At 39.6% G+C, this 26,769-nt stretch overlaps 1 protein-coding gene across 4 annotated transcripts in view; it reads left to right on the top strand.

The window, feature by feature from the left end:
- Positions 1-26,769, top strand: part of LCLAT1 (lysocardiolipin acyltransferase 1) — a 220,861-nt gene that overhangs the window by 41,947 nt on the left and 152,145 nt on the right. The window contains exon 1 of one of the 4 annotated variants that reach the window (XM_030557359.1): positions 25,697-25,788. The exons of the other annotated variants lie outside the window; for them this stretch is intronic. The gene's annotated coding sequence lies outside the window, so the exon portion shown is untranslated. Of the gene's footprint in view, positions 1-25,696; positions 25,789-26,769 lie in introns of those variants that run through there. 4 annotated transcript variants of the gene reach the window in all.

Raw genomic sequence — 26,769 nt, forward strand, 5'->3', positions numbered from 1 at the left:
AATTAAAAGACATTATTCTACTGTATTAAAAAGTGCTGCAGGAAAAGTGACAAGCAGGTGTCAATTACTCATCATTAAATTTCAAACTGCAGCCTGCCATTTTGAAATATCTAAAATCTCTCATGTCCCTGGGGTAGCTGTTGGAGGACATGTCTACAACATTCCCCTAAAAAGGGCTTTTTATTTATTTATTTAATTGCCTTGCAGTAGCACCTAAGAACCCCAACCAGGGATGAGGACCCCTTTGTGTCAGTCACGGCACAAAAAATTTGTGCAGTAACTGGTACAATGGGACTCTGATTAGAACCCCTATGTACTACTGCAGTACAAAAAAACCGCCAACCCAAACCCACCAACTTCCTTTTTTAGAGGAATTTCTGTAGAAAGGACGTTCATTCTTCCCCTAGGATATCTAATTATTAGAAGTCCCCCTAGTTCAGTCCATGAGACCTCCCTATTAACTATATGTTTGGTTATAATTTCTATTTGCCAACAAAGCAAGCAGTCATTATTTGAGATATTGGAGATGTTGCCTTCTGTAATCATGGGCTGAAGACAGGCTGTGTCTGTAGCTGTGGATTAACTCAAAATACTTAAAGATTGCTAAGGCAGTTTACACTGTGATGTGAGAATAGTTTTCTTTACTTCATTTCAGGAAAGCTTACATTCTAGAGTCTTGGATTAATCCTTCAGTATACCAAACAACTTCTAGCCTTCTCCTCGCCTTTTCTAAAATTTCATTGCTTCCATTACTAAACATCCACTCTTGCTTTCGTGGAGGAAAAAAAGGAAAATATTGTCAAGATAAGTAAAAAATCCATAATTTTATAAAATACATACCATATATCTTGTCATGCTCTTGGCTGTTACCTTTCTTCTTTATCCCATTTCCACATCCCATATCTCCTGTCTGTATTTGTCCATTTAGATCATTTTAAACTGATGGCTAGATATATGTAAATGAAAAGGAACGTGGAATTGTTTTTCTTATATTCTGTGGACCTATCTAGAAAAGTAGACATTACATTAGTGAAGGAGAGCAAATAACTGATGACATCAAGAAGGTTGAGGTGTTTCATGACTGTTTTGCTTTAGCCTTCGCTAAAAAAAGTAAATTGTGACCAAATGTTCAACACAATTAGTATTAACAACAAGGCAGAAGGAACACAAGTCAAACTAAGGAAGGAGCGGGTTAAAGAATATTTAGATAAGTTAGATGTAAGTGTATTTATGTCAGCAGGGCCTGATGAAATTCATCCTAGAGTACTTAAAGAACTAGCTGAAGTAATCTCAAAACGGTTAGTAATAAATATCTTAGAGAACTTGTGGAGGACGGGTGAAGTCTCAGAGACAAACATAGTACCGGTCTTTAAAAAAGAGAACAAAGAGAACCCCAAAATTATAGACCGCATAGCCTAACTTTGATACCTGGAAAGATAGTGGAACATACTATTAAAAATCGATTTCTAAGCCCCTGGAAGATGATAGATTTATAATAGCCGGCATGGATTTGTCAAGAACAAATTATGTCAACCAACCTAATTTCCTTCTTTGACAGGGTTACTGGTATAGTGGATAGGAAGAAAGGAGTAGATGTGATACTATAATCAAGATGTAAGGCTTTTGAGACCATCCCACATGACTTTCTCATAAGCAAATTTAGAAAAATGTGGTCTAGATGAAGTTACTATAAGGTTAGTGCACAACTGGTTGAAAGACTACTCAGAGTAGATAGTGGTTTGTGGTCGGACTGAGAGGGTGTATCTCGTGAGGTCTTGCAGGGGTCAGTCCTGGGTCCAGTACTATTCAATATTGTCATTAATAACTTGGATAATGGAGTGGGGAGGATAAAAATAAAAGTTGAGGATGATACCAAACTGGGACGGGTTACAAGCACTTCAGAGTACAGGGTTAGAATGTAAAACAACCTTGGCAAAGTAGAGAATTGATTTAAAATCAGCAAGATGAAATTCAATAAAGACAAGTGCCAAAGTACTTAACGCAGAAAGGAAAAATCAAATAAACAACTACAAAATGGGGAGTAACTGGCTAGATGATAGTACTGCTGGAAAGGATTTGGGGGTGGATCACAAATTGAATGTGAGTCAAGAGCATGATGTAGATGTGAAAAAGGTTAATATTCTGGGGTGTATTAACAGGAGTGTTGTATTTAAAACACGAAGTATTTGTCCCACTGTACTTAGCACTGATAAGGGCTCAGCTGGAGTACTGTGTCAATTCTGGGTGCCTAACTTTAGAAAAAATGTGAATTAACTCAGGAGAGAGTCCAAAGGAAAGCAACAAAAAATGATAAAAGGTTTACGAAACCAGATCTATGAGGAAAGGTTATAAACCTGGGCATGCTTAGTCTTGAAAAAAGACCAAGGGAGGACCTGATAACAGTCTGCTAATATGTTATGGGCTATTATAAAGAGAACAGTAATCAATTGTTCTCCATGTCCACTGGAGATAGGACAAGAAGTGATGGGTTTAATTTGCAGCAGGGGAGATTTGGATTAGATACTCGGAAAACTTTCCAATTGTAAGAGTAGTGAAGTTCTGGAACAGGCTTCTAAGGGAGGATGTGGAATCCTCATCATTGGAGGCTTTTAAGTACAGGTTGGGCGAACATCTGTGAGGGATGGTCTAGATTTACTTGGTCCTGCCTTAGCGCAGGGGGCTGGACTTGACGACCGCTCAAGGTCCCTTCTAATCCTACATTTGTATGATTCTATGATCTTTCTAACAGACAGTGGATACAGGAAATCAACAAAACTTGTAGCTGGATAAGCTGTTCCTTTTAAACAAATACATCTGCTTTTAACTAGAATTATTAACAAAATATTTTGTTAGGCTGCATAATGATATAGAACTATTCAGACTTCACACAAGGTTAGAGAAGCTTGAAACTAGAAACGTTTCTGTCTATTCATATTTTGATCCCCTCTTATTTCTTTTTTTGTCAGTGATAGTTAGATGAAAACAGTCTCATTTTACTGTGATTTCTTCATATTTCCACCTGATGACCTGATCCTCTGTGACATCACGTTTTATTCCCTGAACATCTTCTTGCAATGTCAAAAACAGTATTATGGGGTAGAATAGTGCTTCCCAAACTTTCATGTACCATTTTCTTAAAAAATTGAGGTTTGAAGTACCATATGCAAATTTCTCCTTTTTATGCACATTTATTTTCGGCCTTAACAGGCTTAAATATTTCCAGACTCTATAGTAAAATAAATGCCTAAGTATGCCTAAAATATTCCATTATAGCGAGGGCTGGTTGGAAAGAAAAAATTCTGCAAAAAAAATTAAAGGTTTCAACAGTTGTTATTGTTCCAATATGGAACGAAACCAAGACCTTTTGAATTCCCCCCCCCCGCCCAAAAAAAAAAAAAAAGAGGTACTCTTATCTTGTTTTGACCAAATCTTCCGTCGTGGACCTGAGAACCCTTTCTGATGAAAGAGTCATCAAAACCTGTAGGTTTCCCTGAAAAGTTGTGGTTTTGATTAATTAGCATTTTCCAGCAATTTCTTTCATGTTACTCAAATTACAAGAAACAAATGACATTAAATATACTGGCAACTTAAAAATAATGTTTTAAAATTTATTAACTGCAATTGTTATAAGTGACATGTAAGATTTCTCATCTTTCAGTTACAGCAGAAAATTATTTTTCTTTCAGGTTTGTGCATTTGATAGCACTTGTATGTTCAGTTTCACTGCTTTGCTACAGGGTTTTTCACACAGTAACAAAGGAGAGAAAAACACCTTAAACCTAGGAAAATGTGGTTATAAAACCACAAAAATTGGTAGAGGGTTTAGGAGTCAGTGTAGTAACTGACACCACTCTATTTGTATTTTAAAAAAGAACTAGCTTTCATTTTTACAGTGAGAATGAGAACAAAGAAATGCAGAAAACATGACTTATAGACAGACTTCTTTCTCAAGAAAAAACTATTCAATCTTTCTGTGAGGATGTCGCTGCTCTTTCAGGTTCCTGTTCTGAAATACTCCTTTTCCTACTCAGCCTTTTGGCGCCTATAAATTCAGTAAACTTTAAAAAGTGCCTATAAATTTAATTGTCCTTCTTGATGTACTTTTGTTTCATTTGATAACATTTTCATTGGCACATCAAAATATTCACCCCACCTGTTTTCATTTGCTAACACTGAGAAAAGTAGCATTAAATAATGTTAAAATACATGGCGTGAGTTCTAGGGTCATTGCCCATCTGTTATTTATTTTGATACATGCAAGTCCAGTAAAAACTGATCATGTCAGTAACTTTTCTGCGGCTAAGCAGTGGCTTCAGAAACTAACCCTGCTGATTATCCTGTGAGATGCAGTTTTGGACAGTGAACGTATCAAGAAACTCAGTATCTTCAAACAGTACTAAGGACTCCCTAGGATAGTGCACATTTTACAAATGTGATAAAGGTCACTTTCGGACCTTGAAACAACCTTCTGGTGTAGATTGCATTGAATTATTAAGGCAAATAATATAAACAAAGTATAACCTTTTATTAACCTTGCTTCTCAAAGTGTCTTGACCTTTATAAAGTTCTACTGGTTGACATTTTAAGACTGTTTTAGTAATATTTCTTTTCTTTATAGAAGGTTTTATTTGTGTTCTTCCATCTTGTTTATTTATACATTTTTTTCATTTGATATTTCTTCACAGATAGAGTGATATCTGCATTATGTATCTATGTTTTTGTAGGAGAGTAATGATGTTGGCCTTTGTGTATAAAATTACAGGAATTTAATTCTATAAATAGAGACATTACTTAGAAAAGTAGAAATAAAAGGTATAGCAAATAATTGCTGAAAGACTTAAAATATGAGCAAAAAACTAAAGGCTGATAAACAACTACATAAAACCATTTTAAAAGTTAGATAAATATCTACAAGTAAATGAGTAATAAAGCATATAACATCTATTTAGTACTGAAGCTACTGGTGACAACTTTAAATCAGGAAAATAGTTTAAACAGTGATATGTTAATTTTACTTTGTGGTTTATTACAACTTAATTTTTGTTTAAATTTTACTGTAATACTGCATAAAATACCATTGTTTCCTGATAACTTTGATTCTTATGCTTCACTAGATTCTGGGAAGGAGATAACTGTGCAGCCACTTTGGGGAGTTATTCCATATCCTGGCCACACCAGTCTGAACTGGTAGGATATTGGTACTGATGAGACAGACTATAGCAGGGGTCGGCAACCTATGGCATGCCTGCCAAAGACAGCACGTGAACCGATTTTTAATGTCGGAGTCCTAGAAAGCAGCAGCGTACCATTAAAAATCCATCTGGCCAGGCCGGTCCCGGCCCGGCCTGCTCTTCTCTGCCTTCTTCCCTCCCCCTCCACGGGGGCAAGGGCAGGGAGCAGAAGCTGGCTCCCCTGCCTCTTCTCATAGTGTGCTGGGTTCCTGCCCCTCCTCCGCCGCCTCTCTGTCCCTCCCTCCTGCCAATCAGCTGACGGCCCTTGTGAAGGAGGGGGTCGGGAAAGAGCAGAGTCAGTGTGCTCGCTGCTCCTGGTGGAGTCAGAGAAGAAGCGGGGGCAGGGCCTTGCCCCGCGGCCCCGTACACCCCCGAGGCCCGTGCTCTGAGCCCTGTGCCCTGCACGCCCCCCCCGACCCCTGCCCTGAGCCCTGTACTCCCCCCCACACACACACCCAGCCCTCTGCTTAACACCTTCACCCCCCCACGACCCAAGCTTGACTCTTGCACCCCCCCACATACCCAGCCCCCCACCCTCTGCCCTGACACCTGCACCCCCCTCACATGCCCCCAGCCCTCTGCCCTGACTCTTGCACCCCCCACAAACCCAGCCCCCCACACCCCATGCACCCCCACATCCCCACCCTCACCCGAGTACCAGACAGGAACTCCTGCACCCCCTCCCACCACATTCCCACCTGCACCCCTCGCACCAAATGGGAGATGCCCAGGTAAGTGCCCCACACCCAAACCTCCCTTCCCAACCCTGAGCCCCCTCCCTCATTCTAGCTCCTGGCCAGACCCTTCACTCCCAGCCCTGTGCTCAGTGCACTCCCACCCTCAGCTCAGTGCAGAGAGAGGAGGAGAATGGACCAGAACCAGGGAGAAGGTAGGTACTCACTGTATGTAGGCAGAGCCAGGACCCCAGACAGGCAGCGGGCTGAGCGGGTCTGGCAGCCGGCATCCCGGCTGGCAGGAGCCGTTGGATGGAACCCCTGAGCGGCAGTGGTCTGAGCCGCTCAGCCCACTGCCAGTCTGGGGTACTGGTTGCCGGCCCCGCACAGCATGCTGCCGGTCTAGGGTTCTGGCTTCCAGCCCCTTGCCAGCTGGGGTCCTGGCCGCAGGCCCTGCTCAGCTCGCTGCCGGCCTACGTGAACAGAACCCCAGACCAGCAGCGGACCGGCAGCGTAAGAGCAACATTTTAATTTAATTTTAAATGAAGCTTCTTAAACATTTTGAAAACCTTGTTTATTTTACAATACAACACTAGTTTAGTTATAGAATATATAGACTTAGAGAGAGAGACCTTCTAAAAAACATTAAAATGTATTAACGACACGCGAAACCTTAAATTAAAGTGAATAAATGAAGACTCGGCACAGCACTTCTGAAAGGTTGCTGACCCCTGGACTATAGGAATACAGGTTCTTTGTTTGCCCTTAAAGCAAAGCACTGTCCCCCGCCTGGATTTCTCCATTTGGCTTCCTTTTTTTCCCTCAATGTTAGCAGCAAAAGCTGCAGAAGGGCACGAATGACCTGTTAGAGCCTGCAGTGACTCTTTGCTATCTACTATTCTATACAAACTGTGGTTTTGCTGCCTTAGATGGCAGCTTCCAACAGCTCTTGAAAGGTCACACCAGCAGTGTCTGCTAATATAGCTCCACACCCCATCCTGCTGTGGCTCCCACAGGAAAGGAACTTTTCAGCACTATCAGTGATTAAATCTTAGCACTTGAGACTTAAGTCAGTCAGTAGTCCCAACAAGGCCTTGCTGTCTTGGAAGGACAATTCCTACACGCCTGCCCTTGCTAGTTCTATCTTATAAGAAGCCTAAGAAAAATTAAATCCAGCAGTGAGAGATCAAAGCTTTTATTTTTCACTTCATCCCCTGGTTTGCAGGTCTGTTTTGCCACCTTTTCATAGAATCATGGACTATCAGGATTGGAAGGGACCTCAGGAGGTCATCTAGTCCAACCCCCTGCTCAAAGCAGGACCAATCCCCAGACAGATTTTTGCCCCAGATCCCTAAGTGGCCCCCTCAAGGACTGAACTCACAATCCTGGGTTTAGCAGGCCAATGCTCAAACCACTGAGCTATCCCTCCCCTTTTTGTCCTAGAGCTAATCTGGAGGACCCAAGAATTAGATCCACCACAGCATTCAGTAAGATAGTCCAGAGAAATGGGAATTTTTACTTAAACATGTATGTGAGTCCCTTGAAACTAAATGAAAATGAGCAAAATGAAGATGATAGTTCTTGTTACTCCTACTCTCTGTGCCTTTAATGGTAGATTCCACAAAGTAAAAATCATTGCTAGTCTTCTATCACATTACTGGTTGTCTTCTTTCCAGCACATTAACATTGTGAGCCACTGACTCTTTGGACTTAGCTAAATTGACTATCAAGCATTAAAAGATGACTAGAGAGGTTTTGGGCTCTTGAGTAACTATGTCCTCTAATGGCCCTTCAGAATTCTTTTTTAGAAAAAACATATCAAAGTACTATCAGATCCTTCATCTTCGCTAGGAAAACTTTGTGGTTTTGTCACTGGGTGGGTGAGTTATCTGACACACAGCTGATGGCAGTCCTTTTTTGTGGATTCGGATTGTTCAGTGACAGAGTGAATACTGCTTTAAAGGAAAATACGAGAACGATGGGATGAGTTACGTTATATGGATGACATGAATATCAGCATTACTGTAGTAAATAAACAAATGAGTCCCTCAGGAGTTTTAGCACATCTTATGTTTCACCAGAAATCACACGAATAGTAAAGCTCACCAATAGTTTCAGAAACTCTGAAAACATAAACAGCGTGGGCCAAAATAACAAAGGATGAATTGGGTCTTGTCAATCCTTAGAGTTTATTTCGTACAATTCTTCTCCTTCCTTTGCCCTGGGATAATTATATCAAACCTCAAAAACGAAAAAAAATCCACAAAAGAAAAAAAGTTTTGTTGGTGTCACTAAGCATAACCCTACATAACTCGGGAGGGTGGAAGGCCACAAGAGTATGGAGCCTTCCTGGTTTTAGGCCTCAGCAGACAAGAGTCCCTCCATGTCTGAACTTTAATCGACCTAAAAGGCCAGGTGTAACAGCCGTTATCAGTTGCAACAGTTCTAACTGGTCTAAAGCAGAAATAATGAAGCTTGTGCACCTTTAGCAGAAGGACAAGATAACTTGCAGAAGGAAAACTTACTAACGAGCTGCTGCGGCCAAGATTACTTAATGCACCTGCGCTTACGGAATTGCTACAGGGGGAGGAAGGAGGAGGAGGGAGGGGAAACGGGGGATTGCTAGTTAGTGAGAAAAGTTCTCATGGATATAAAGGAACAGACTGCTTGTTTTAGGGGTGCTTGATTTGAGTCAATCTCCCTGCACCGCTTTGAGATCTCAAATAAACTTGGTTTGCTTCTCCACCCTGGTGTGTTTATTGGCGCGGCACACCAGGCGACGGACTCCCCCGCTGTTGCTTGGCCTCAGGCAGTTATCTGCCGGCAACAGTTTCTTCAGACTCTAAATTATCTAATTTGGTTAGAGGCCATAATCCATATTAGAAGGAGCAAGACTTAGCAAGAGTATACTAACCCTTCTGCAGTCCCAATAAATCCTAGAGCATGTGCCTAGTCTTGAAGTGGTTCAACGAATACATTTGTTGCCAGAAGATCAAGATGGTAGCTACTTGGATCCTATTCTGTTTTGTATAGGTGTTCATACTTCACACATCTGAATACCTTCCAGTAGTGCGTTGAACAATGTGACAGCCCATCTGTCATGTGGTGTTTGCTCTCTCTTCTTCTCCCCAGAGGGAGAAGCATGTGGAGTGTCTTGTTTTGGTAGGTTTTTGATTTTTGTTTTTGTGTTGGTTAAATAGCAACAGGTATATGTATCAGAGGGGTAGTCATATTAGTCTGGATCTGTAAAAGCAGCAAAGAATCCTGTGGCACCTTATAGACTAACAGACGTTTTGGAGCTTGAGCTTTCGTGGGTGAATACGTCCGATGAAGTGGGTATTCACCCACGAAAGCTCATGCTGCAAAACGTCTGTTAGTCTATAAGGTGCCACAAGGTTCTTTGCTGCTTTTACTGTTGCTATGTGTTTATATTAGAGAAAGCGGGGTCAAAGAAGTGCACCTTGCATTTGAAGCAGAAAGTGATAAAGTTTGTGATAGTCCTTAGTTCCTGGGGGAGTTCATTCTACAGTCTCAGACCAGCCCTGGAGAAAGTCCTGACTCTCCTGCACAGACAAGCTTTATTCTTATTGTTGAAAGTTCCATTGCGTCTGAGTGTGAAGTTGTTGACCACAGTCTTCATTCTTGAGCTTTATATGGCCTTTTAGATATCTTGGGCCCAGGCATGGAGCACTTTGAATACAAGAACTGAGACCTTGAACTAAATCCTAAATTCGATAGGAAGCCAGTCTAGAGAGCAGAGGAAAGGTGTGATGTGCTATCTGTAGCCTCTGTTGCTAAGGAGATTTGTTGCAGTGTTTTTGTACTAACTGGACTTTCCCAAGTGCTGAAGGTTTCATGCCCAGGTATGTTGCACTACTGTAGTCCAGCCGAGGGGTGACGAAGTCATGTATAACTGAGTCCACGTTTTTGTCTGCAAGAATTGGACAGAGTTCCTACTCAACCCGAGGTGGTAGAAAGCATTACTAGTAGCTATTGCTATATAAGAGTTCATCATTAGTGAGGAATCCAAGAGCACTGTTAAATTAGACTGAATTAACCAATTATGACTTCAGTTACATGGGCCTTTATAGAATCATATCATAGACTGTTAGGGTTGGAAGAGACATCAGGAGGTCATCTAATCCAATCCCCTGCTTAAAGCAAGACCAACACCAACTAAATCATCTCAGCCAAGGCTTTGTCAAGTTGGGCTTTAAAAACCTCTAAGGATGGAGATTCCACCACTTCCCTAGGTAACCTCTTCCAGTGCTTCACCATCTTCCTAGTGAAATAGTGTTTCCTAATATCCAACCTAGACCTCCCCCACTTCAACTTGAGACCATTGCTTCTTGTTCTGTCATCTGCCATCACTGAGAACAGCCTAGCTTCATCCTCTTTGGAACCCCCCGTCTTTCAAGTAGTTGAAGGCTGCTATCAAAACTCCCCTCACTCTTCTCTTCCGCAGACTAAATAACCCCAATTCCCTCAGCTTCTCCTTGTAAGGCATGTCCCAGCCCTCTACTCATTTTTGTTGTCCTCCACTGGACTCTCTCCAATTTGTCCACATTCCTTCTTTGGAGAGGGGAAACAAAACTGGACACAATACTCCAGATGTGGCCTCACCAGAGCTGAATAGAGGGGAATAATCACTTCCCTCAGTCTGCTGGCAATGTTCCTACTAATACAGCCCAATATGTCATTGGCCTTCTTGGCAACCAGGGCACACTGCTGACTCATGTCCAGCTTCTTGTCCACTGTAATCCTCAGGTCCTTTTCTGCAGAACTGCTGCTTAGCCAGTCTGTCCCCAGCCTGTAGCAGTGCATGGGGTTCTTCCTTCCTAAGTGCAGGACTCTGCACTTGTCCTTGTTGATCCTCATCAGATTTCTTTTGGCCCAATCCTCCAATTGTCTAGGTCACTGTGGACCCTATCTTTACCCTCCAGCGTATCTACCTCTCCTCCCAGCTTAGTGTATGTGTGAATTTGCTGAGGGTGCAATTAATCTCATCATCCAGATCATTGATAAAGATGTTGAACACAACCAGCCTCAGGACTGACTGCTAGGGCACTCTACTTGATACCAGCTGGCAACTAGACATCGAGCTGTTGCCTGTAGTTGGCTTTTGGCTAGATTCTCTGTGAGCTTGCTGAGGAATGACACGTTTGACACCTGGCCAATAGAAGTTGGCTAAGTCTGAAGTCTCCAGGGTGAGTTTCTTTATGTAGGACAGCCTATTGCATATTGGAAGGAGGAAGGGAAGATTCTAGCTCTATATGAAGCATTGACTATTTTGGAGAGGAGTGGCATCAGTTTATTCATTGCTCTTTTATGAGCCAGGAAGGGCCTGAGATTGGATTCACAACTCTTGGGTCAGGATTCCTTTAGGGTGTCCAGAACCTTTTGATGAGTGCATGTATTGAACTCTGGGACTACAGATAAGCTATAGTGTAGACACTGACATGATTAGGTCAACATAATCTGCCTTATGTCGACCTAACTGTGTAGATGGACCAGATGAACAGTCACAGTCTTATTAATTCACCTCATATAGAAGCTGTTCCATACCCCTATCATTTTTGTTGCCATTCTCTGTCCTTTTTCGTTCTCTGATATCTTTTTTTGAGATGTGTCCAGAACTGCACACTGTATTCAAGATGTAAGTGTACTGTAGATTTATATAGTGGCATTATGATATTTTCTGTCTTACTAGCTATCCCTTTCTTAATAGTTCTCTAAAAACAGCTGCTCAGTGAGCAACAGCAGTCAAAAATGCAGACAATGTTAGGAACTATCTGCAATGACTCCTAGATCTATCTTGAGTAATAGTTAATTTTGAATGTATAGTTGGGATTATGTTTTCCCACGTGCATTATTTTACATTTATCAAGTTTGAATTTCATCTGCCATTTTGTTGCCGTCACTCAGTTTTGTGAGATCGTTTTTTAAGTCTTCACAGTCAGCTTTGGATTTGATTGTCTTAAGTAATTTTGTATCATCTGCAAACTTTGCCACCTCACCACTTACCCTTTTTGCAGATCATTTATGAACATGTTGAACAGTACTGGTCCCAGTCCAGCTCCTTGGGTGAACCTACTATTTATTGCTTTCCATTGTGAAAACTGACTATTTATTTCTCCTCTTTGTTTCCTATCTTGTAAGCTGTTACTGATCCAGGAAAGGACCATACCTCTGATGCAGCGACTGCTTACTTTGCATGAGCCTTTGGTGGGGGAACCTTGTCAAAGGTTTTCTGAAAGTTCAAGTAAACTGTATCCACTGGACTACACTTGTCCACATCTTTGTTGACACCCTCAAAGAATTCTAATAGATTTGTAAAAAGAAATCATGCCTTACCAAAGTCATGTTGACTCTTCCCCAATGTATTGTGTTCATCTATGTGTCTGATAATTCTTTACCATAGTGTCAGCCAGTTTTTCTGGTACTGAAGTTAAGCTTACCAGCCTGCAATTGCCAGGATTGCCTCTGGAGCCTTTTTAATAAATTGGTGTTGCATTAGCTATCCACCAGTCATCTGGTACAAAGCCTGATTTAAGGGATAGGTTCAGAGCTAGGCATTATTTTACTCCCTTACTTTTTGATGGGGAGTCTGTTACTAACTGTGAGGAAGTCACTTCTGTAGTCCCTGCTTGATGAGCCACATGTGGAAATGAAGCAATGAAAAATGTCTTCTGCTATCTAAATACACACATGAGTACACATATATGTAGTTACATGCACAAACTTCATTAAAAAAACATCAGTTTTGCAAAGAAACACCCAAAAGTTAGGAAATAACAAAATTAAGGTTGCCTGTGCAATTTTAAATTGGCCCCCTTCACTGTATAAATGATCACTTATTGCTACAGCTGTTTCCTTCCTTTTTCTGAAGTTATAAGCAACTGAAAGATCTCTTAAAATGAAAAGTGTCTGATAACCTTAACTATAAGTGTCACTATCTGTGCCTCCTATAATGGTTTAGTGAAATCTCTGAACATTTCATTGCTTGTTTAATATGCTTATTGCCTAGAGAAAGAGATGCACATCAGCAGAACGTCCATTTTTCTTAGCTGGCATATCCATGCAATTAATAACCTAGTTTCCTCTAATTGAACAATTGCTAGAATCAAAACAAGTCAGGATATTGAAAAATTGTATTGGCTTAAGAAAATAAATCAAATGCTGAAGTCTACAATAAGATACAGTTTGTCCCAGAAGAAGACTACTGAGAATGTGGAATTCTGCTTCGTTGCATTAACTTTCAGTTGTTATGTGGTAAGTAATCTACAAATGCTGAAAGGTAGTGGCAATTTTCTAGACTGTGACATTGCTGCCTGAGCTTCCTCTGTTTTAAATTAAGAGAGTTTTAACTATACTTGGATGAAAATCACTATCCAGCTAGTTAGGTTTCTTTTTAAAGCATTATTGGTTCTGCTTAAATGTAAAGTATAAATGTTCAGGCCTCTAACTAGCTTAGACTTTTTGTTTTGATGTGCTTGCTGTACATTCTACTGTTCAAGCAAATATCCTATCTGAGGGGAAAAAAACTTTCTGTTGCACTTGATTTTTACAATCTTGTTCATTGGTGCTATGGGGATGCTGAAGGTGGAAACTATGTATTTGGGCTGTTATTACTGCTTCAGTTCAGGGGGTGTGGCAGCACCCCAGTTCCAGCATCTATGATCCTGTTTGTCTCTGAACATACAAGTACAGTAGCTGTAACTATTTGCCGCGAAGCCAAGTTTTTGTAAATAAAATGCATCCTGCCTGGAGTGTATCTAGCTAAATTAAACAAATGGAATTTCCCAGCTTGGCCAAGTGCTTTATAGTTCACGTCAGTGTTTACTCTGTTCATTTTAAATGACAAATACTCTAAAGTTAGATTATGCAGTTGCAACTGAATTAGGAAAAAGTTATATTATGAATGTCACCATCATAGGACTTAACCACATCAGCCATACCATCAGGGTTTCGTTCATCTGCACATCTACCAATGTGATATATGCCATCATCTGCCAGCAATGCCCCTCTGCCATGTACATTGGCCAAACCAGACAGTCTCTGTGCAAAAGAATTAATGGGTACAAATCAGACATCAAGAATTGTAGCATTCAAAAAGCAGTAGGAGAACACTTCAGTCTTCCTGGACACTCATTAACAGACTTAAAAGTGGCAATTCTTCAACCAAAAAAACTTCAAAAACCAGACTCCTATGTGAAACTGCAGACCTGGAAGTAGTTTTCAAACTTGACACCATCAAATTAGGTCTGAATAAAGACTGGGAGTGGATGGGTTGCTACAAAAAGCAAGTTTCCCTCTGCTGATACTCACACCTTCTTGTCAACTGCTGGAAATGGGCCACCTTGATTGCATTGGCCTCGTTAGCACTACATAAATAATTTTCCCTTCCTTGATATCACCCCTTTTAGTCAACTGTTGAGAATAGGCCACTTCCACCTTAATTGAATTGTCTCATTAGCACTGACCCCCCACTTGGTAAGGCAACTCCCATCTTTTCATGTGCTAGAATATGTATTCTGTTTACTGTATCTTTCACTCCATGCATCTGATGAAGTGGATTTTAGCCCACAAAAGCTTATGCCCAAATTAAATGTGTTAGTCTCTAAGGTGCCACAAGGACTTATCATTGTTTTTGTCATGAATGTGTTTCACGGAGAAGTGGAAATAACTGGTGTCTTATTGGACTCAAGATCCTCCACAGAAAGTCATGTAAAATATGGTCCTTTAATGAATTATCATATTAAAAATACCATTCTTGAGATGGCCTGGTTTTGTCATATTTAGGATACAAGATGAAATGTGTATGTGGAAAAGTACTTGGAGCTCTGTCAGTGACTTGGGTGACCTCTTCAGGGATGTTGAGGGTAATGGATCTGACAAGGACACAATGTGGAGTAGGATGCAAGAATGGGTGACTTCATTTTTAATTCTTCAGCCAATTTTCTTAAATATTTGCTTTTGAAAAATAGAACTGTATAGCCAAATAAAGAATTTTGATAGTCTAGATGGTGCTTTTCAGAGATGGTTCTGGTTACTGCTGAGTTACTTGAAATGGTAGGTCTGGAAAGCTTTTCGTAACAACTTACCAAAAGTGACAGGTTCTGATATAGGATTCACTTGTTAAAGAATTAAAGGTATCAGGATAATTAATGCCAGTTGACATGGTTTTATAGAAAATAGGTCTTTCAAACAAACCTGATTTCATTCTTTGACATTATAAGTGTGGTTGATGAAGGTGACTGCGTAGGGTGTAATATAATTATACTTTTGCAAGGTGTTGCCTTAGTTCTGCATACCGTTTTGATTAAAAAATTAGTGGCGTACAATATTAATAGAGAACATGTTAAATGGATTGAGACCTGAGTGACAGATCTCAAAGTAATTGTCAGTGGGGAATCATTGAATGGGGTTGTTTTCAGAGAGGTTCCACAGAGATCAGTACTAGGCCTAATGCTTTTCAGTATTTTCATCAATAATCTTGAAGGAAATATAAAATCACTGCTGAGAAAATTTGCAGATTGGCGGAGTGGAAAATAATGATAAGGGCAAGACAGTCATATAGAGAAAGCTGGATTGCCTGGTAACCTGAGCCCATTCAAACAAAATGACTTAGAATACAGCCAAATCAGAGTTTGATATCCAGGATCAAGCAATTCAGGCCATGTCTATAGAATGGAAAGCTTGTATCTTGGACAGTAGTGTGACACTTTCTCAGGGTGCCTAGGACTGAGAATCATCCCAGCCTCCAGTGAGAGGAAGATTTGCTTGTGCTTAACTGGGTGCCAACTCCCTGATATCAGCAGTCTGTTAGCCACTCAGCCAGTCTCCTCAGGTCTTTGCTAGCCCTTACTTTGCCTTGCAGGCTAACAACAAATGCCTCCCAACCCCAGAGCCCCTAAATACATTCACCTGCAGTGTCCAGCCCCTGTCACCGGACAGTCTCAAAAATCACCATGCAAGCTGTCCCCAAAGGACCAGTGCACACACCCGCTTGTTTGCTTTAACTGAGGATCAACTCCAATATAACATCACAGCAATGAGATTGTTTATAGTGAAAAGTTTCACTAAGGCAAAAAGGGCTGTCTTTTTTGCTTCTTCAATGAAGGATAAAGAGAGGTTGTTTTGCCTACTTCTGATATCCCCAGTGTTCATAGTTTTGTCCCCACTGTCATGACTTCCCATGAGGTTTATTCCCTGGTATGCTGGTTCCATGTTGCCTTCACATCCTCATGGTGACTCTGTGTGCAAATGGCCTTCCACTGTGTTTGCTTACAGTGCCATTTTTCTCATGAACCAAGGCAGACAGGTGAATATATATTCTTTGTCTGGTCAAAAACTTCTTGACAACCCTTCTTTGATTCAGACTTTAAAACATATTATCCAAGTATATACACAACTCCTTAAATATCATAAGTACATACAGTACATACATCTTGCAACAATTATGAGGATCACGGACATAAGAGATCTTAGAGACTTCTCCTGACCCTCTTTGGAGAAATACTGTGACAGCAATGTGTTGAATGTAGTGAGTTGTCAGGCTTGTCAGGAATTACTGTTACAGAATAGTGAACCCTTTGCCATTTGGCGTCAATGAGCCTCTATATCACAAGCAATAACTGTGGAAAGGATTTAGGGGTCATAGTGGATAGGCGACTGAGCTTGAACTCCCAGTATGTTCATGTGGCAAAAAGAGCTAATGTGATCCTTGGATGTATAAACAGGGGAGTGGTGAGTAGGAGTAAGGAGGTCCATTTTGTATTTGTATACAGCATTGGTGAGACCGATCCTAGCATACGGTGTTCAGTTCTGATATCAACATTTAAAAAAGGATGTTGAAAAATTGGAGAGGGCGCAGAAGAGAGCAATTGAAATGATTTGAGGGCTGGAGAAAATCCCTCACAGTGATCAGAAAGAATATTAAGAAGTGATTTGCTTAGAGTATGAATACCTTGTTGGGTGGCAATACTGGGATATTAATGAGCTCTTTGATTTAGCACAGAACAGGACAGCAAAAACCAAAGGCTGGAAGTGAAGCTTGACAAAAAATCAAGTTAGAAACTAGGCACAATTTTTTAACTGCAAGGTTGATTAACCCTTGCAACAAATTACCAAAGGAAGTGGTGGATTTTCTATCTCTCGTTGTCTCCAGATCATGACTGGATGTCTTTTCTGGAATTTATGCTTTAGTCAAACACCAGTTATGCTTCAGTCAAACACAAATTCTTGGACTCAGTATAGAGGTATGTAGGTAAAATTGAATGGCCTGTGTTATGTACAGGAGATCAGATCAGATGATCTAAAGGTCCCTTTTGACCTCAAACTCTGAATTTGCTTGTAAGTGAAGCTTAGGTGGATGTTCTAAATACATAATTGTATATGTATGGCTAGGAACTGGATGATTCTGGAGATTGCTCTACAGTCAGGAAGAAGCCTTTCACCATCAGGTTACTGATTCTAATGGAGACTTGATCAATAGTAACCAAAACTTTACATCCTGTAAAAACTGCCAATTAGAAATAATTGAAGGCAGAATGCAGAGGTTTTCTTCATATACATCTATTAAGTAACTAGAAATGCCTTTTAAAAAAGAGTGCTAGGAGTGCAAATAAGGATCATCAATAGTCTCTCAATATCAGTTATATAAACTGAAAATATTTTTTCTTATGGTCTATATATTAAGCTTGGTCTTTTCACTTTGCGTTTTTGCAAGTAGTATGGGAAGGAATAGGCCCATGTCAACTTAATTATAATAAATAACTAGAATTATAAGATTTTCCAAATCTTTTCAGGCAGTCATGTCATATTAACATAAATTAAGGAAGGCGAAGGATGTTCTTGTTTGTGAAAGAAGAGAACTAGGCATCCACCCACAAATCCACGTTAAATTTAAAGAATATTGGGCTGGAAGAAATTCAGAGTACTGTTTTTTGCAAAAAATATCTCATTTTGGAAACCAGTTATTGCATTAAGTTTTCTGTTATGACTCTCTACACTTTCCATCGAAATATAAAACCAATGAGACCATGAAGATCCTTATTGGCACTTCTTATAAATCCTTTTCATGTCAGTAATTATTCTGAAATTAGTCTCAATAACAACATGAAAAATAGGTTATTGGAAACCCCAATTATTTTTCTTAAACTGTCTTTATGGCAGTGCTTCACAGTGTGTAGGTGTATGGTAACAGTAGCTACATTTGTCTTAAGGGGAAACCTTTAAACAATAACAGGAAACCCTGTTAGGGTACCCTTTTCAAACAGATGGGACTTGTACGATGTCACTTACATAATGGCATTTTCCATTTGAAAAGATTTTGTTCTAACGTAGGTGGGATGGTTAGGGAAACCCTGACATGAACATCAATTCAACTTTTCCTATTGCGAATGCAGATTTTACTCAGTCTAAAATATTAATCAGCATGGATTTCACGCCTCCAAAGCTTTAGGCAGGTGAAGTTTATGGAGTGGTAGTATAAAGAAGGTGAAATGTTTTCAAATCAACAAATTGCAATATGGACATGCTGAATTCATATGCTAAGTGACTAACTATAAAGCTGTTCCTGCCAGTTCAATAATGACTCCTATGGCTGATGATTAGTTATAGTTCAAAAGTTACCGGCTAAGGGAGATAAATGTTTGTTGCCTTATAATGAATAAAGATGACAGGCATTGTTTTTAATTATTTTTTGTGCTTAGGATTTTTATATTAAAAATTTGAATCTTGTCTGCTCCAGAAGAATCTGTAGACAACTCTTGACACCTGGTAGGATTATGGCAATGTGTGTACCAATAAAAGTGAAACCTGACTGAGGATTAAATAAATTTAAGACTCTCTAAACTCACTGGTTTTTGTTAACATCTATTTAACATAAAACTCTTGGAGAAGAAGCTGTTTCTTACATGGGCATGTAGTGGTCTGGACACTACTCATGTTTCACAGCTGTTTATTCCACCACAGTGGAGGCAGTTTATATGTATAACCCTTTCTTCCTTGCAATTCACACTCCCCTTGTGAGACCAAAATTTCAAGATAAGAAAACCACTACTTAAAAATCAACACCACTGTCTTTTCAATTAAGGGTTGAGACAGCTGTTTGTACAAAGACTTATTCAATTCTTTGAAACAAAAAATGAGAAGACCAGAACTGACATTTTTTTAAAGATAAAACAAACATTGCTCTTAAAAAATACCTACTGTAAAGTCACTTTTTCTTTGTGTTAAATAGACTTAATTTGAATTACTTATTAGAATTTGTGACAATCAGCAATTCTTAATATATACACACACTTTTGTTCTATTTGTTTTCTGCAAAGAATTGGAGAGGAAGTTTCTTTTCAAACAAACAGAAACTTTTATAGGAAAAAAGAGCACGATCCTATTAACAGTTCAAATATATTAATTTTTTGCCAGAGCTTTGCTTGGTTTTTGGGACATTCTTCTTTTATATAGTTGCTTTTCTTGACACTTTTTGCATTTTCTCCATGTCAAGTTTTCATCTGGATGCCTCAGAATCTTTTGCATTCACTCTTGAATATAGAATCCCATTGGCCCTTACCTGCCTGAAAACGTTTTATGATGATGATCTTGGTTCATTTACAAGTTAACACATTCAAGTTTGGGGTGGCCTTGCTGAGCTGGTACTGTCTTCTGTCTGCATTGTTGCTGCTGTAATTTAGTCTCTATTTCTGTTACAAACTCCACACTTTCAGAGGGTTTTAACGGGCGTATAATATTTTCAGAAAGTTATACACAGGGCAGGGGCAACTACCAGTCAGGTTTAAGGATTTTGGTGCCTTGTAAGGATTTCTTTTTACTCCCTTACTTTGTCTCCTTAAAAGATAGGAATCAGTCGTAGACAAGAGATCTTCAACCACTTGGGCTGCTATCTTGGATCCAACACATTGTGTAAACTATCCCTGTAAAGGCTTTTTTAAAAAAAAATAAACCATCTAGCTTTGGTTTTCTGCAGCCATGTTTTACAGGCTTCTATACCTCAGTGCCCTCTGTTTACACTTTGAGCTTTCCCTGCAGCTGCATTGTATCAGACCGCAGGAAGTGTGATGAAGCCTGAGCTAGGGTCTGGGTTTTTTTGTTAACTTTAAGAGTGAATACTATGTGTATGCTGTCAGTATGTTCAAAAGGCTGACGCTTGTTTTTGACCATTTTTTAATTATGGACGTGCTTGTAATCAGCTCTATTGTTAAGGTTGGGTTCAGTTTTTTACTTTAAGCAGGGACAGAACCTTCTGTGTTATAGGAGGAATCTTCCTCAAATTTGCAGCATGTAATCAATAAGCAACTATTAATTTTCTTAGTCTTTTTAAGTAATTGTGCTAATTAGTTTGTTAAAATTTTCTTAAAGGGCTCTATTTTAATTTTAAGAAATTACTCTTTTGAGCCTCATGGTCTTTTGGGCCCTTCAAACTAACACTTCTTACTAATTCTTCAAACTTCCCTATAACTAGAATTCAGTGGAAACTCTGGGAATAGGCATGTTTTTTTTGGGAAAATAATTAAGCAGTAATTTGCGTAATAACACTGCTCTACAGCCAAAATGCTTCTGAAATAAATGTAGTCCAACTTTACTAATTCTGGGTCACTGAGAATGAAAATGATGCTTAAAATTGTTGATTGGCTCTAGTTTTCAAGATATGCTATTGGGTCAGTATATACGACCCTTGACTTGGGAATGGCGGAGGATAAGTGAGTTATAAAGGGAAGGGATCTCAATTTAAACCAGAAATGACTAAACTACAACTTCGACTGGATCTATGAATAAATCTATGACTGGGTTTGGACAGTACTTGCTTTTTAGGCAAAACAATGAATGATGCAATCTGAAGCTGGTATTGCGTCATACATGATATGAATTGCATCATGTTATTCCTAGAAGTCATAGATGATGCAATCCTAACGAAGCTTACATCACTCTGCTGAACAAATTGCCTTATATCAGCTCTAGAAATCATACAGTGTCGTGCTCTCTTATTTGTCAGTGTTTGATTTTGCAAAGGGACACATTTCTGTTTAGCCAAAGTGAGCAGAGATGCCTCGTACTTGTGTGAACAGTGCAGATAACTTCTGCTATTTGTGGTGAAGTGACTTTTGCATCACAAAAGCGCAGTATAACCACTATGGTTAAGAAAGCCTATCACCTTTATTTTGGCTGCAAAACTGGAGATCAGGACAAGAGGTGGGCCCCACACATATGCTGCAACACTTGTACAACAAATCTTCACCAGTGGTTGAACAGGAAAAGGAAATCTATGCCTTTTGCAGTGCCAATGATTTGGAGAGAGCCAACAGATCATACTAGCAATTGTTACTTCTGCATGATGCCTCCAGTTGGGAAAGGTGTGTCAAAGAAGAAAAAGTGGACTGTGCATTCTCCAAACATTCCATCAGCTATATGCCCAGTAGCCCACGGAGAAGGACTGCCGGTTCCTGATGCACCAGAATCATTCTCACTTGAGTCAGACGAGGAAGAGGATGAAACTTCTGGTCCTGAACCATCAATGTCACAGGACCCACATTTTCTCCCATCCTCTGAACTACACCTCATAACACAAGGTGAACTGAATGACCTTGTCAGGGATTTGGAACTACCCAGGAGTAAGGCAGAGCTGTTGGGCTCCAGACTACAGCAGTGGAATTTCCTGGCAGGCTATCAGGGCAAATGGAGCCCATCAATGCTTACAGACTATTGCTGGACAGTGACAAGACATGCTCCATTTAATGAATACAAGAGACAAGCCAAGAAGCGCGGAGTAGACACTGAATAGGACTAAACTATGTACATAATAGTTTTTTGCCTTTTGTTTCATAATAAATTTTATTTATATAACCCTTTTGCTGATTTTTAAAGTGTTCCATAAACAGGACAGGTGAAATATTATCATGTAAAGCAACCATAAACACATGAAAAGACCTAGGTTTACAATTTATGATTAAAACTCTACTATCTACACAATATACATAGACATAAAATGTAAAAACTTAAATATCTTAGAAACAGTAGCCAATCAGTTGTTTTAATTGTCATATTTGAATTCAGCACATCAAAATACATAATAAATATCACATTTTATCTCTGAAGCAAACGAATTCTCAAAAATTGTAGACCACTGTAATTAACCGAGTTGATTTATAACTTCTCAGGGCCAGTTCAGAAGCTCACATCATTAAATAGTATTGTGACATCAGAGGTAATTCAGCCAATCGCTGCCATTCCTCTCCAGTTAACTTACATGCTGCAATTCTGTTGGGTGGTGAAGTGATTCTGTGAAGGGATGGCATTGAACACATCAAGAGTTCTCATTGGTAGGTAACATGATAAACTCAAAGATAATCTTGGAAATTGATCTACAAAACCACTACACTGTGTATCAGTTAAGGTTGGTCTCTATATAACATACCTAACATAAAACCACAAAAGCAAGGAAATGAACAATTAAGGTACCATTTACTGCTTTTCTTTATTACCCAGAGAAAGACTTCAATAGCACAATCAGCATACAGCACAGGTTGCAACCTTAAATCCACCTCTGTGGGATGAGGGGAAGGAGGAGGACAGAAAGGAATATGAGGACTTGGGTACTGAAAGTCTGGGATCCTCACAGGAGCAAAGTCAGTAGTGTGATGTGTTGGGTTGTGTAGTGAATTTGACATTAGTAACGTCTTTTTCGGTGGAAGGGTAGTGTGTATGTGCTGTTAGATGTCTCAACTGTTCATATACTTGCTTTTATAAGAGGTATTATGTTTAGAACTGCCTTAACTAATCACAGCCTCCTTAATATTTTAGGAATCACTGACAAATACCATCTCAGTTTAGTTTTAAAAAAAAAATCCAAACAGCCCTCTTGCATAGTTTAAATCAATTGTCAAAATTGCCTACTTAAAACTGACACAGTTATAATTGCTTGTGATCCCATTTAGTTACTTTTACTGAAGATACTGTCTGTTTTAATCTTGTATCCTCCAGAGCACTAATTTTATCTTGTGTAAGTATCTAAGTGCATTGTGTTTCAAAGGTTAATTAAAATCGTTGTAGGTAAGGATGGGTGAAAATGAGGTTGGCTGAGGATCTAATCTTTTTCTTGCTTGGTGAGTATCAGTGACATATTTTGGAGAACATTGTATCCATGATGAAAATTTTTTTTCACTAGTTGTAAATCTTAAATGTTGTTGGAAACCCTGTGCATACCAGTATTTCACTTCTGCTCAATTTATCTTCAATTATCTTTCTCGTCACATCACTCTTTTTCCTTTATAACCAATTCCAACACTTCTTTCCCTCATCTACTTCATTGAAAGTAGGGTGAAGAACATGATGGTTTTTTTTGTTGTTCATCTGTGCCTCAGTCACTAAATAAAGTTTCTGGACCGTTAATTGAGGTCAGGCAGATTGTGTAAAAGAGCACATTGTGCTGCTTAATGTAACTGTGACCCAGTGCCTTTCTATCACTTTTTCTTTTCCTTTTGGCATTGAGATGTTTCATTAATTCTGCTTTGTGCAAACTCCATCACTTCCTTCCCTCTTTGTTAACATGTGGCAAAATCAGGAACAAATGGAAGCAATGATTTGTGGGGCAGAAAGTGGTGTTAAGTTGTTGAGTGCCAAATAATTTTTAACAACAAAAATTACTAAGTATACAATCCAGAGAAACAAAACCAAACAAGCATTTAAACAGTGGTTACTTCCACCACAATCCCTCCTCTGTGTCTTTGTGGAGAGCTTTCGACAGCTTACACTGCAAGAGAGAGGGTCTACTGGGTGTGGCAACTCTTCTCAAGGCAAGTTGAGACCAAAGTCTATTAAACTCCAAATGTGTAGTGAGTTCTGTTTTAGTGTAGCATAGATAACTGAAACAGTTTATAAATGGACTAAGGAATTTTATTTAGGGGTTGGTGACTCCTGTCTGGTTTATCATGGATAACCTAAGCAGTTTATCAATGGGCAGAGGTAAGTGATTTTAACTAGCTTCTATGAAACCAAAGAAACATTTACAGTACTTCAGTACTTTTACTTCAGTAAAGAAAAAAAGTGTCACTCAAGAAGCAGTCTTGAGACTGTCACATTAATTAATATTCAGTCTTAAATTCACATTAAATCTTGCTATTCCTCTCTGTTTATTAAGGTTAGCTTATGTCTCCTCTCCAGGAGTAAATGGTCTAAACAGTTTGGTGTTTGAGGAGAAGCTGTTGGTGTCTTTTAACTAGAATAGCTATTCCATATCACATTAAAATTATTAGAAGAAAAATGTAAATCTGAATCCCTTGGTAGTGTTTTTGTGAGCACCATCTCACCAGTGATGAAGTCTCTGTGATGCTGCGTTGCAGAAACCGTGCAAAACTGGAAGGTTTGTGCTGCTTGGGATGATAGGTGGTGGCTTTTGATTCTTCTTAGCTGTTTTGCTGCTGCTGCTTACTTGCTTCTACAGATAATGATTGTGAATGTAATAATGCATAAGAGAGTTAAGGTATGTAGGAGTGTATATGGGTAGGAGAGGGGAGAGTGTGTGTGTCAGTTCAGGGGAATTTATAATTTCTGCATTCCATTGTGGCGGTGGGATCTCCACCAAGTAGGGCATGCAGCACTTTGTAAAAGTGGCAGGTCTGCACTTCACCCCCTATTTGACTGTTTGTCTGCCTGGCCTTCTAGTATGCTTGTCTCAGTTCCTTTGCTTTCATATGCCACTGCTGCTGATCCCAGTCATGTCCCATTGCCTGCATGCCTCATGCAGTCTGCTCATAGAGGTCCACATTTCTGCAGCTGTTGTGTAGCTCTGCCTGCACAGCCTCTTCTCCCACAAGTCCAGTGTTTCAAATAGCATTATGTCACTGCATGCTACGGAACTTAGTGTGTGGCAGGCTAGAGCGCTGTGCATTCACATACTGGCTTGCCACGCATTAAGTCTCTTTCTGGACAAACTCTTAGAGGCACAGGACAAAATTTCACCCTTTACTGATGCACATGTAGATAACAAGTATTAATACTAGTTAAAAATGCCAGATTCGTACTTCCTCTTTGACATTTTCTTTTTGGCCTTGTCACCTGACAAACAAACAAACACAACCCAGAACAAACCAATAACTCTCCCTGGGTTTATATGTCTGAGTATTTAGACCACATGCAAATAAGCCATCACAGTTTTTCATGAGAATGAGGCAACAGTGAGCTTCCTTCAGAAGTTTTGCCTTTGCTTCTGTGGCTGCCAGGTAACCAATCTATCATTTCTAATGACAGAGCAGTCACCTCGTAAGCATAAATGATCATCAGGAAAATATTTCAGTTTGTGTCTTTTGAAATTATTTTAAATTGGAACAAGTTGTAGTTTCAAAGTATCATGCATTTTAGCTTAATTTTTTAGCCTTATTTCTAGTAGCTGGCATCCACCTGCCAAGTTTCAAGTCCCTGCTCCAAAGCATAGAGCTTCTCGGTGCAACCATTGTAAGAATTTTCTTAATATTGGCAAAATGATTTGTTTCCCCCGATACTGTTTTTGGAAATGGGTGTCTGGCTCCAACTTTGTTTCATCTGACATGGAAAATTTCAGCCTGAACAGTGTGTTTGACAAAGCAACTAAAAATAGGGTCTTATAATGGAAAGTGTTAATTAAGGTGGCCTGCAGGAAGCACTTCCATCTGTAGCAACGTGCTCAGTCAGAGTGACCTGTGAGATCAGTGAAGATGTCTTTAGTTAGCTTTTCTATTCAATCTCTACATTTTACTTGACACGAAACCATTCAAGCCCTGATCCTGCAAGTGGCTCTACACTGACTTCATTGAGGCTCAGTGCCAGGGCAGAAGTTTCCCCATAGAGATCTATTTGCAAAATTGGGACTCAGTTGCTGTGGTTACATGGTAAGTTAATAGGTAGTGGGAACTTAAGCTGATGTCAACAGAAAAGACCAACCCAATGGGCTTGCTTAACAGTAATTCTTGTAAGTGTTCTTCTTATAATCCTTCCCCAAATGGCTTAAACAATAAGTAAATGAGAACTGGTTGGGTTTACAAAGGTGGGCTCTAGTATGACCAGGCTAAATCCCCAAGTTATTCATTTATTAAAACACATACATGAAAAAGGAAAAAGGTCATTTTAGGTGCTTGTTAATGATCTTGAATTTTTGTATGGCAGAAGGGGCAAGGCTAGTTACCCAAATTCCATTGAAAGTCATTTTAAGTAGGTTGCCTTACTCCCATTTGTGTCTTCAAAATCTTCCCTTCCTTTTTCACAGCTTTTAGGCTAAGTGATAGCACTCACAGTAAAATTTCCCATGACACAATTATGGCCCCAGTGATGGTTGATGGCTTTCATAGCCTATTACACTGTCTGGGTGAACGATGCTCAGACTCTGGGCTTCGTTTTCTCCAATTCTCTTGTGTTAATAATACTGATTGTAGAATACCGGTCAAAACTGGCTTCCAAACTTCTATCACCCTATTGACCTTCTGCTTAGGAAAGCTATTAAAAATAAAGTAATTCCTCATGGATGTACTATTACAAAAAAGGGAGAAATGCAAGTTATGGTTTCACAAGCTGCCAGGCAGACATTCAGAATGGTCGAACATAGCAAAGGCATTAGAATCTTGGAAACTCAAAACCTTAAATCAACCTTAAGGAATGTGTGTTGGCACAGATGCAATGTATGTAAGGGAGAGATTAAGAGCCTTTACTGTTTTTGGGGACGTTGGTTCAATTTCTAGTGCCTAAGGTCAAAACTGATGTACTGAGCATCAAATTTAAATCTTTGCCTCGAACTAACTTTGCTTTAGGGCTTCTTTGTCTGCGTGTTTAGCAATGAAATCCTCATTCTGGGGGAACAGATAATGGTGAAACTGCTA

This window comes from Gopherus evgoodei, chromosome 3 (assembly GCF_007399415.2).
Source record: "Gopherus evgoodei ecotype Sinaloan lineage chromosome 3, rGopEvg1_v1.p, whole genome shotgun sequence".
NCBI classification, from domain to species: domain Eukaryota; kingdom Metazoa; phylum Chordata; order Testudines; family Testudinidae; genus Gopherus; species Gopherus evgoodei.